Source organism: Myotis davidii, unplaced genomic scaffold (genome assembly GCF_000327345.1).
Source record: "Myotis davidii unplaced genomic scaffold, ASM32734v1 scaffold187, whole genome shotgun sequence".
Classification (NCBI taxonomy): Eukaryota; Metazoa; Chordata; class Mammalia; order Chiroptera; family Vespertilionidae; genus Myotis; species Myotis davidii.
This window is the reverse complement of record NW_006383018.1, coordinates 2,318,082-2,329,223: the sequence shown is the minus strand read 5'-3', so window position 1 is coordinate 2,329,223 and position 11,142 is coordinate 2,318,082. Positions and strand designations below refer to the sequence as shown.

At 41.2% G+C, this 11,142-nt stretch overlaps 1 long non-coding RNA gene across 1 annotated transcript in view; it reads left to right on the top strand.

Annotated features, from left to right (window-relative positions):
* Positions 1 to 2,220: 2,220 nt before the first annotated feature.
* The window catches only part of LOC107181718, an 18,917-nt gene continuing 9,995 nt past the window's right edge, over positions 2,221 to 11,142 (top strand). The window contains exons 1-2 of the long non-coding RNA XR_001512418.1: positions 2,221 to 2,309; positions 9,789 to 9,795. This is a non-coding gene — a long non-coding RNA (uncharacterized LOC107181718). The remainder of the gene's footprint in view (positions 2,310 to 9,788; positions 9,796 to 11,142) is intronic.

Genomic DNA, 11,142 nt, shown 5'->3' with positions numbered 1-11,142 from the left:
GATAGAAGCATCAATGATGAGAGAATCATTGATCAGCTACCTCCTGCACGCCCCCTACTGAAGATCAAGCTCGAAACCCGGGCATGTGCCCTGACTGGGAATCAAACCATGACCTCCTTCCTGGTGCATAGCATAGGTCGATGCTCAACCACTGAGCCGGGTGGTTTGGGGCTTTTTTGTGGTTAAATGGTCGAGTCAGAATAGTGGGGAATTCCCTTGGCATGGGCTAGTCTGCATTATTTGAAATTCCCATCAGCTGTTGTAATTAAGAATTACACAGTAATTCTTAACTTAGTTGCCCAGATGTGGAGCAGATAGGAAAAAAAAAAGTGGAAATTGAAAGCTGACAACAGTCAAACATAAAAAATGGAGTCAAGCCTCTGTTACAAAATCCAAGTTACAGGGGGAAAAGACAATTATTAACTCAAGAAAAAAAAAGTTGTATAGGAAAAGGTATGTATTAATAGGATAGAATACTCTATGGCCCAGGTGTGCATAACATTTACAAAGTCAAATCAAATCAATATACAATGAAGTCACTGTCATGTTGAAAAGACAAGGAAGGTGTTCGTGTATGTGGTGGACATCATAGGATTTGTTGAAAATGAGCTAAATTTTCACCTCTGAGAGTTGGAAGTCACAAAATTTATTTTTAAAACAGTAATGCAAATGTTCTTTTGAGACATGGATAATTCCAAAGCAACTGGATAAAATAGTGGATAGTGGTTGCCTCTGGGAAGGCAAAGCATAAGAAATGGTGGGCAGTGATATGGGACAGGGTACATTGGAGGACAGCTGTTTCATTTGTTTGTTAACGAAACATATATTTGTATTGATTTCAGAGAGGAAGGGAGAGGGAGAGAGAGATAGAAACATCAATGATGAGAGAGAATCATTGGTCCGCTTGCCTCCTGCACACCCCACAATGGGGATCGAGTCTACAACCCAGGAATGTGCCCTGGCCAGGAATCGAACCGTGACCTCCTGGTTCATAGGTCAGCGCTCAACCACTGAGCCACACCTGCAGGGCCATAGCACTCATTTTAATCTCTGTTTAACTAAAGGTAATAACACAACATTCTTTTTACTTATGTCTTTATTGTTGAAAGTATTACATATGTCTCTCTTTTTTCCCCATTGACCCCTTCTAGCCTGTCCCTGGCCACCTAGAACATATTCTTGAGTGCTTATTATGAGCCAGACACTATATGAGGTACTGTAACCGGAACCCAACTCTGGCCGCCTGCCATCACAAAAAACCAAACCCTTGAGACAGATGCTGGTGAAAAAGGAAAGAGGTTTTTATCAAGTGCCGGTCACCTGAGGAAATGGGGGACTCTTGTCACAAAGCCGATCTCAACATCTCCGTACAGGCAGAGGTTTTTATACGGAGGGAGAAGGAAAGCACAACAAAGAGATCAGGGAAGGGGGTTAAAAAGTTCTCTACATGCAGGCCAGCATGGTCCATTCTGATAATGATCTTGAAACTGGTCAAGTGATGGTCTGGTGTGCATCATCCTGGACTTCGTCATCCTGCTTCTGTGGCGGGAGGTCAGCAAGTCTCCTGGACCTGGGATGACTTAACGGTTGGGATCTGTGTCTTCTGACGTTAGCTCCTAGGATTCTTACATAAACATGCTGTTTATCTACAAGCTACGTATTAGTCACAATAAGCATTTACAGAAACAATGTCAAAAGAAGGTGGGGTGGGTTACAATTCCTCGTTACAGTACTTTACATACTTTATCTCATTTAATCTCCAAAGCAACATTATTTCTATGAAATAGGAATCAAACCTGGGACCCTTCAGTCCGTAGGCTGACGCTCTATCCACTGAGCCAAACCGTCTTGGGCTAGATGCTATTATTAATAAGCCTCTCATTTTCCAGATAAGGAACCTGAAGTTTAAAGAAGTTAAGCAATTGCTCAAAGGAATGAAGATAGAAAGCAGATAGGCTGACATTTGATCTCAAAGAGTCTGACTCCCGAGTTTACACTCTAAACGCTGCACTATACCTTCTAAACAATGTGCCAAAAATAACACTTTTCACTCATCCATTCAGCAAACCTGCTGTGTGCCAGGCACTAGTCCCGGTGCTGGTGATCCAACAGTGTTCAAAGCAACACCCCTCACCTCATAGAACTTACTTTCTAGTGTAGGAGACAGACGACAAACACATTTTAATACGCATGCACATTTTCTTTTGATTGTAAGGGAGAGCATGAATGCAGGCCCCCACTACCACAAATGATGCAGTCGAGTTTCCCACATTTGGGGAAATCGCAGGGGTCAGCGCATCTGGAGCACAGTAGATCAGCCTCGCCTGGGAAAACCACCTTTGTGATCATCTCTCCCCTGCCAGGTAAGTATGTGTGTACCATTTTCCGTGCCTACTGTAATGAACACTAAGAAAGCAGGTAAGTAGCTGGAGACTGGCTAGAGAGGAGAGCTATTTTAGATCAAAGGCCTTCCTGAGATGAGTTTCAGCAAATACCTGAATGAACTCTGGGATGGAGCCATGAGAAAATGCATTCCAGGCCTGAGGAGGAGGAAGTGCCAAGATGCTGAGGTAAGGGTGGGAGTGGGGGTGGGTGCAGAGGAGGGGAATTGGTAGGCCATAAATTTGGCAAGGAAGGCAGGGCTGTGTCAGATTCAGCCTCATAGGTAAGAGCTTTAGCTGTTGTCCTAGGAGTGAGGGGGAGTCTTGGGAGGATTTTGAGCCGGAAAATGACAAATTGTGACTCACATTATATTACCTTGCAATAGAGCCTGAGCTGTGGATCCTGGGGCCACGCATCATCTTTCCAGTATTCTCTAAAGCGGAGATGCCATGTGGCTCCTGAGCACTTGAAATGTGGCTGTCCACACTGAGATGTGCTCTCAGTGTTAAATGCACAACAGATTTCAAAGACTTAGTACCGACAAAAGAATGCAATATATCTCATGAACAAGTTTTTATGTCTACTTACTGTACGTTGACATGATAATACTTTAGATATCCGGGGTTAGATCAATATAACATCCAAATTAATTTTACCTGTTTCTTTTTACTTTTTTAAATGTAGGTACTAGAAAATTTTAAATTACATACGTGGCCATGTCATATTTCCATGGAACAGCATTGGTCAAGACAACAGCTCTCAGCTTCCCAACGCTGTGTAGACAAATGAAGTAACTTGCATAAGGCTCTCTGAGTTTTCATAAGGAAATGCATTGTGTAACATCAAGATAAATTATTGAGGGTAATAGTCAGCCAAAAAATGTACTGTTCCTTATAGGCCAAAGGTAATGTTACCAACTTGGTCATGGCTTTGTGTTGTTTTCCCAACAGTGGTAATGAAATTGCACAATCATGTGTAATATCTCTCTCCCCACCCATTCCATCCCCATCTGTGCTCCCTTATGACCAAAACAGCATATTTTTGAAATACCTGGCCCAGGTGAAGAATGTAGTTCTCTAGCCAAGGAATATTTTCTCTGTGCAAAGTACTCAGTCCTACATATGTTGGAACCTCAGCCTATTTAACAAGAAATTCTAATTATCTGGTTTACTCAACCAAGCAGATTTCAAATGTCAGTAATTATATCTATAATTATAGAATACTGTCGGTTCTTTTATATTTAATTCTAAATATGGTTGATTAGAATGTACTTATAGTAAAAAAATTTTGCACACATGTCCTAACCAAGAAAGTTGTTTGTATGTATGTGTGTGTGAATTTATGTCTATGGACAGCCCCACAGTGTTATAAATAAAATCAAATTTTGATTTACATATGACAGCATTAAAATATTAGAAGTGTCACATGATCTCACTCATTTGTGGAATATAATGAACAACATAAACTGATGAACAAAAATAGATTCAGAGACATAGAAACATTGAACAGACCATCAAACCTCAGATGAAAAGCAGGGGAAGGTGGGGGGGGGTGGTGGTAAGAGATCAACCAAACGACTTGTATGCATACATATAAGCATAACCAATGGATACAGACAGTAGAGGGATGAGGGCATGTGCTGGGGGGAGGTGGGGAGGAGCGGGCGAAGAGAGGTTAATGGGGGAAAAGGAGACATATGTAATACTTTCAACAATAAAGCATTTAAATTTTAAAAAAAGAAAAGAGAAGTGTCAGATAGAACCTCCCGCATCTCTTCTGCCTACTCACTTCTCTCATCTCCTTTTTCTCTCCTGTTAAGTACATGAACAGGCCTTGGATCTCCATTTTCAGTCTCAACACTATGCTCTGGATTCAGTCTCCTTCTCAAGGACTTCATTGCTTTGCTTAGCCCCTTTCTTCTTCATGCCACTGTCTTGTACCCTACTGGATCATCTCCAATAATAAACAAACAGCTTTTAAATCTCCCACCCACCCAGCCCACAAACTGGAAAATAAACTCACACACACACACACACACACACACACACACACACGTCCCTCCCTTGGCCCCACATTTTCTTCTCTTTATAGCTTCTCTACTCCCCTCCACAGCAAAATCTTTCAGAAAGGTTGCCTATAACTCTGTTTCCATTAGCTTTCCTTCCCCCAGTGAAATTGCTCTTGTCAAGGGCAAGGTAAGACCCCTAGGAAGCCAAATGCAGAAAGCATCTCTGTCTCCCTCTCCTACTGCTCTGGTGGTGCATGTAGTACAGTTGGCCCCGCCCTCTTTGAAAGACTCTTCCCTTGACTTCCATCCTGCTATACTCTGGTTTTCCACCTACCCACCTGGCTACTCACTCTCAATCTTCTCTCTAGCACACTTGTTCCTATCACACTTGTAAATGTTGGGGACCACCTGATTCCTTGGCCTCTTCTCTTTGTCTACTCTCTCCCTAGGTGCTCTCAGTCACTCCCATGGCTTGAAATGCCATCTATTGCTGATAATCTCCAAATGTATATGCCAAATGTAAATTCCAAATTCATATATTCATACAGTTGAATATCAACTATGTACTAGTAACTCAAACTTAACATGTCTACAAATAAAATATTGATGTATCCTTTCCATACTAAGAATAATTGATAGATCCTCCCTTCCCCCAACTGGTGGGCAGAGTATGACATAACCTACAGCCCAGAAATACCTGAGTGACTAACCATGTACCTTATATGGACTATACATTGGACCACCAATCCACACTGCCAAATACCCTAAGCCCTTGTGCTATATGGACAATGCAGTAAGCCACCAATCAGTGTGCGCTGAGTACACTAAGCCCCCCACCCCTTCCCGTTCCACCCCTCAAAAGGCGTGCCCACCCCTGTACATGCTGCTGTTCTCCCCTTGCAAGACAACCTGGCAGGTGCTTCTCCTCTAATAAAGCCTGTAGTCCTGGTTTTCGGCCTCTGTCTGATCTTTTAATAATAATAATAAGACAAAGAAAGGGAGGAAAAAGGAAAAGAAGGAAAAAAAGAAGAGAGGAAGGGAATACTGTTTTTTGTTCTATCCAACAATCAAATGTTCCTTACTTCCCATATTTAATAATATTTATTCCATCAGCAAACTGTCTAGCCTTCTGTTTATCTCCATTGCTGCTGCTCTAGTTCAGGGCACCATTATCTCTCAGCTGGACTACAGCTACATGCTCCCAATTGACCTCCCTGTTTCTGTTCTTGTACCTGCCCAGTTCGTTTTCAAAACAGTGATCTTCTTAAATCACAAATCAGTTCATGTCACTTTTCTGTTTAAACCAGCTGTGGGCAAACTACGGCCCCCAGGCCGGATCCGGCCTATTTGAAATGAATAAAACTATTGAAAAAAAAGACTGTACCCTTTTATGTAATGATGTTTACTTTGAATTTATATTAGTTCACACAAACACTCCATCCATGCTTTTGTTCCGGCCCTCCGGTCCAGTTTAAGAACCCACTGTGGCCCTCGAGTCAAAAAGTTTGCCCACCCCTGGTTTAAACTCTTCAATGGTTTGGCAACTTCCCATTGCGCTTGGAATAAAACCCAAACACCTGACCATCCATCACAGATCTTCATGGTTCAGCCCTTGCCTAAATCTCCAGCTTCATATCATGCCACCTGCCCTCCATCCCCACTCTTCCCCATCTTGGGGCCTTTGTACTTGCTGTTCTTTCTTTAAAAAACAAAAAACAAACAAACAAAAAAACCTGTGTGTGTGTGTATTGATTTCAGAGATAAAGGGAGAGAAAGAAACATCAATGATGAGAGAATCTTTGATTGGCTGCCTCCTGCAGGCCCCACACTGGGAATCAAACTGCAACCTCCTGGGTCATAGGTCAATGCTCAACCACCGGGCTGTGTTGCTGATCTTTCTATCTGGAATGCTGCCAGACTCCAGCCTCCTCCCTTCATTTGAATGCCAGGCTTCTATTCATCCTTCAAATCTCAATTTAAATGTCATCTCACAGAGCCTTTCCAGACTACCTCTTTTAAAACAACCTCACCCATTTATTCTTTTACAAGGCTTTGTCTGTTTCTTTCCTAGTATTTGCCACAATTCTAAATACGTATTTTTGTATATTTGCTTTCTTGACTCTCAGCCCGGGCCCCTCATTCATCTCATTCTAGATAAGAGGGCTGACATGCTGTTGGAGATAAGGCACTGGGTGCTTTTGCCATGGCCCTCCTCCCTTCTCTTAGAGGCTAGCCTGTGTGCTGAGTGTGTATCTGTCTGCATGCACCTGTGAGGAGCTTCATGAGAACAAGCCTGTGCTGGCCCAGCACTGCCTGGCTGAGCACAAAGTCCTGCTCAGGACTGATGGACTAGGAAGTCACTGCGATGATACAGCTACGTCATGAGCAGCAGCTCCATCCGTAATGAATGCTGACATTTTGAGCCAACTGTCAGCGTCTTTGGAGATCAGGTAGAAGAAGGAGAAGTGCTATATTTTGACCAATATTTCCCTCCTGAAATTAATGAAAATCTCTGGCTTTTCAATCTCCTTAAGCAATCGTATTTTTTCTTTAAAAAATATACACATTAGTCCAGATATGTCAAAAAATAACTAACAAAATAAATGCAGAGATGTTCTGATTACAGTAGGAACTACAGTGGGGCCTTGACTTATGAGTTTAATTCGTTCCAAGACCGAGCTCGTTAAGGAGCTCGCTAACTCAAATTACTCTATCAACTCAATGCAAAAAATCTGCGGAGAGACAGCTGGTATCTCAAAAAACTCGTTAGTTGGGACACTCATAAGTCAAGGCCCCACTGTAAATTAACTCACTTTTTATGTAGCAAGTAACAGGAAACTAACTCAGATTAACCAACAATAAGAAAAATTCATTGTTTCACATAACAGAATATTTGGGAATTTATCTGCCTCAGAGAGAAGTTGATCCTGGGTCAAGTGACTATGACTAGTTCTCAGTTTCTTTCTCTACATTTTGTGGCTCTGCCAAGAACTCTGAGAAACTTAAGATGGAAAAAGAAATTGTACTACACACAGTGTTGGATCTTTTTTTTTTTTTTTTAAAGAGTTCTCTGCCCTTGTGGTGGCAAGATAGCTGCCAGAGACTCCCGGAGCAACTTCACTCATGTCCAGCAGCAAAGAAATCATCTCTGCCAGAAGCATCTGCCAATATATATATAAATTATATGCTTTCTTTCTCTCTAAAAGCATGGGCAAAATCTCTTGGATTGAATTATGTGCTTGAACCAATCAATTCCTATGGTCACTAATATGGAATGTAATGGACTAGGTCAAAAACAAGGTCTTAGCCCTGGCCAGGTCCCTCAGTTGGTTAATGTGATGTCCTGATACACCAAGGTTGTGTTGTAATGTACCCCACGAATCACAGAAGGACACCTCAAGAAGTCGAGTTAAAGAGTCACATTTATTGCAATCCGGGACTATGAGGGGCCACTCCCCAAATCTCATAGTAATAAGATGGTCGCAAAACCAGACTTTTATAGGCAAAGATCACAAGGGTATTGACTGCATCCCAAGGTTTGGAATGAGGAACCTGATTTGCAAAAAGCAGTTTCCAGAAGCGGAAGCAGCACGTTATGTAAATTACAGTCTGGGGTCTCTGGATCACTGAATTGACAGAAACACATCATCTAGAGCCCTCGGGTCTGGACTGAGGAACCTGGTTTGCTAACTGGAGCCCTCTGACCTTGGGATAATGTGCTGTCCTTCCCAGGTGTAAAGGAAAATGTGCTCTCTAAGACCAGTATGACCACAACCAATGGGATTTCACATTACAATTAATAGGGTATTTAATCGAATGGGATGATTTATATAATTCAGAAAACTAAAATAACTTTTCTATTGTTAAACAAAGCAAATAAGCACAGAAGTCAAACAGCAGGGTTAAAGGTAAACTATAGTTTCTACCTGAGATGTTTGCTACCATACTTCAGTTGCAGGTTCGATCCCCAGTCAGGGCACATACAAGAATCAACCAATGAATGCATAAATAAGTGGAACAACAAACTGATACCCCCCCTTCCTCTCTCTCTAAAATTAATTAAAACAAAAAAAAACAGGCCTTACCTGCAGAATGGAAATGGGATCAAAGCCAAGTGACTGAGAATGAGCTGGTGAAGTTACCGGCAGTGTTAGCGGCGAAACTGTACCTTGGTTTCTTGAGCTCAGTAAAGAAAGAATTCAGAGCCAAGAACTCAAATTATAAGAGAAAGTTTGTTTAGAAAGTTACAGTAGAAGTGAGCCAACTGGGCTTCTGAAACAAGCTACAAAAGCAAAAGAAGGGCACTAGGACCCTCGGAGAGAGGAAGACAAAGGTACTGCAGCTGGGAGGAACCAGGAATAGATGTTGAATGGAGGCAACCAATCAATGTCTGTGTAAGCCCAGGAGGCCGGATAACAGCAGCCTGATGTGCAGGCCCTCTGCACAGAATCAACCTCTTGTAATTTAAAATCCGCTCTCTATCTTTGAGAGTATTTTTTAATTTTCCTTCCTACTTCTTTTTCTTTCTTTCAGTTGAATTGATCAGGATACTTCAACATCGGTGCCCATATAGTTGTCTTATTTACAAGGCCCTAAGGGAGCTTTCGGAAGAACTTAAAGTTTAAGAAAATATGCGCTAAAGATTGGTAGGAAAAAAGGGCCCATTTCACAAAACAAATATTAAAGACTAGCCCCAGCATTTATCAGCAGTGCTGGGGTACTGAAGTGCCAAATGAGCTATAAGAAAAACAAATGCTGGAGATAAGAAGAGTCCTGAGCTGGGGGAGGAGGGGGCGGGGACGGAAGTCTTAACAAGGGGTATAAATTGTTTCAAGGGATTCCTTGTCCAGATAAGCTTTCCTAAACTGGACTGACCCCAGAAAGCTCCTGTGACCAAAGCATCAGTCTGTTTCTCCCTTCCTATCTCCTTTGAGCAATGCCTTTCTTTCATCACTTGATCATAGAAAGGCATAGCTCACACTCATCCCAAACCTCCTAAGGCAGCGGTTTTCAACCTGTGGGTCGCAACCCCTTTGGGGATAGAACGACCCTTTCACAGGGGTCACCTAAGACCATCGGAAAACACATATATATAAATACATATTGTTTTTGTGATTAATCACTATGTTTTAATTATGTTCAATTTGTAACAATGAAAATACATCCTGCATATCAGATATTTACATGACGATTCATAACAGTAGCAAAATTACAGTTATGAAGTAGCAATGAAAATAATTTTATGGTTGGGGGTCACCACAACATGAGGAACTGTATTAGAGGGTCGTGGCATTAGGAAGGTTGAGACCCACTGTCCTAAGGCATTGCCTGGGGTGTGCTCAAGAAAGGGGAAGTGAGTGACTCTAATGATACACTAATTAGCCCTCTTGCAAATCAGATGGAAAGTAGCAACGAAAACAATTTTATAGTTGGGGGTTACCACAATATGAGAAACTGTATTAAAGGGTCGGTTGAGAACCACTGTCCTAAGGCATTGCCTGGGGTTGTGCTCAAGAAAGGGGAAGTGAGTGACTCTAGATACAGTAATTAGCCCTCTTGCAAATGAGATGGGCTCCAATTCTCTGCTTCCCACAAAAGGGAAGGATACCTAATCAAGTCATCAGGTGAGAGGCCCCTAAAAATAATCTTGACACGAAGTAATCATGGGATTTTGGTATATAACTGAGAAGAATTCAAAGAATGGAGCCCTATTGTCATAACAAGACTCCATCATGCCTATTTACTTATTTAAGTGAAGCGTTTCTCAGCCTATATCTGCCAAATCGTATATTCAGCATTGATGTTAACCCTGCTATATTCATCCCTGAATATATGAGGGAAAAAGGCTTTACCATTATGAACTGCAATTCCAATACAACTTTACATTTTATGTTTAGTAATTATTCATCAGTATTTATATATGTATGTTGTTTTGAGAAATTGTGTGGAATTTCCTAACACTTTGAACCTATGGTTACTGAAAATTTAAAATTATCTCTATTTGTTTACATATTTCATTGCATAGAAGTATGTTGCTCATGAAATAAGTATTTTAAAGGATAAAAGTGGAATGGAAATATAATATCAAGAAGAAAAAGGAACAAAAAATTTTCCTACAGGTAGACAAGAATTGACTTATGTATATTTTAAAAGTATGATGGGTATTAAATTACTATATTATTTCGATTCTACTGGATAGATATCAACTAGTGATGTGCCAGTTTATTTTTAAATGTCATTATAATGTGTTAGAATATATATATAGCATAATATGCTAATTAGACCAGATGTCCTCAGATGTCCTTCTGGACGACCTTCTGGACAAAGCCAGGGCTGCCAGGGAAGCCTGGGTCCGGAGTGCCAGAGGAAAGCCGGTGCCGGCACCTGGGGGAAGGAAGGCCTACTCATGCACAATTTCAGGCATCAGGCCTCTAGTATATATATATTTCACAATGGATATATATATATTAGCAACTCTTTAACATGATACAATTTTAGGCATCAATTTTAAAATGTGGTGAGGAATGTATTGCTTCTTAAAACATTTTAGGAGTACCTGAGTGAAAATGTCTGGAAACAGTGAAAGGAGAAAATTATCTTAGACAAGAAAATGATCGAGGTAGGAACAGACCCACTGTTGAGACTGATTGTGCAATGAAATATGAATGATCTAGGACCTGTCTGTTCACATTTGCTCTTGTGTCTTTTATCAAAAAGAAGGATCTAACTGAGAATGATTGAATGGACATTGG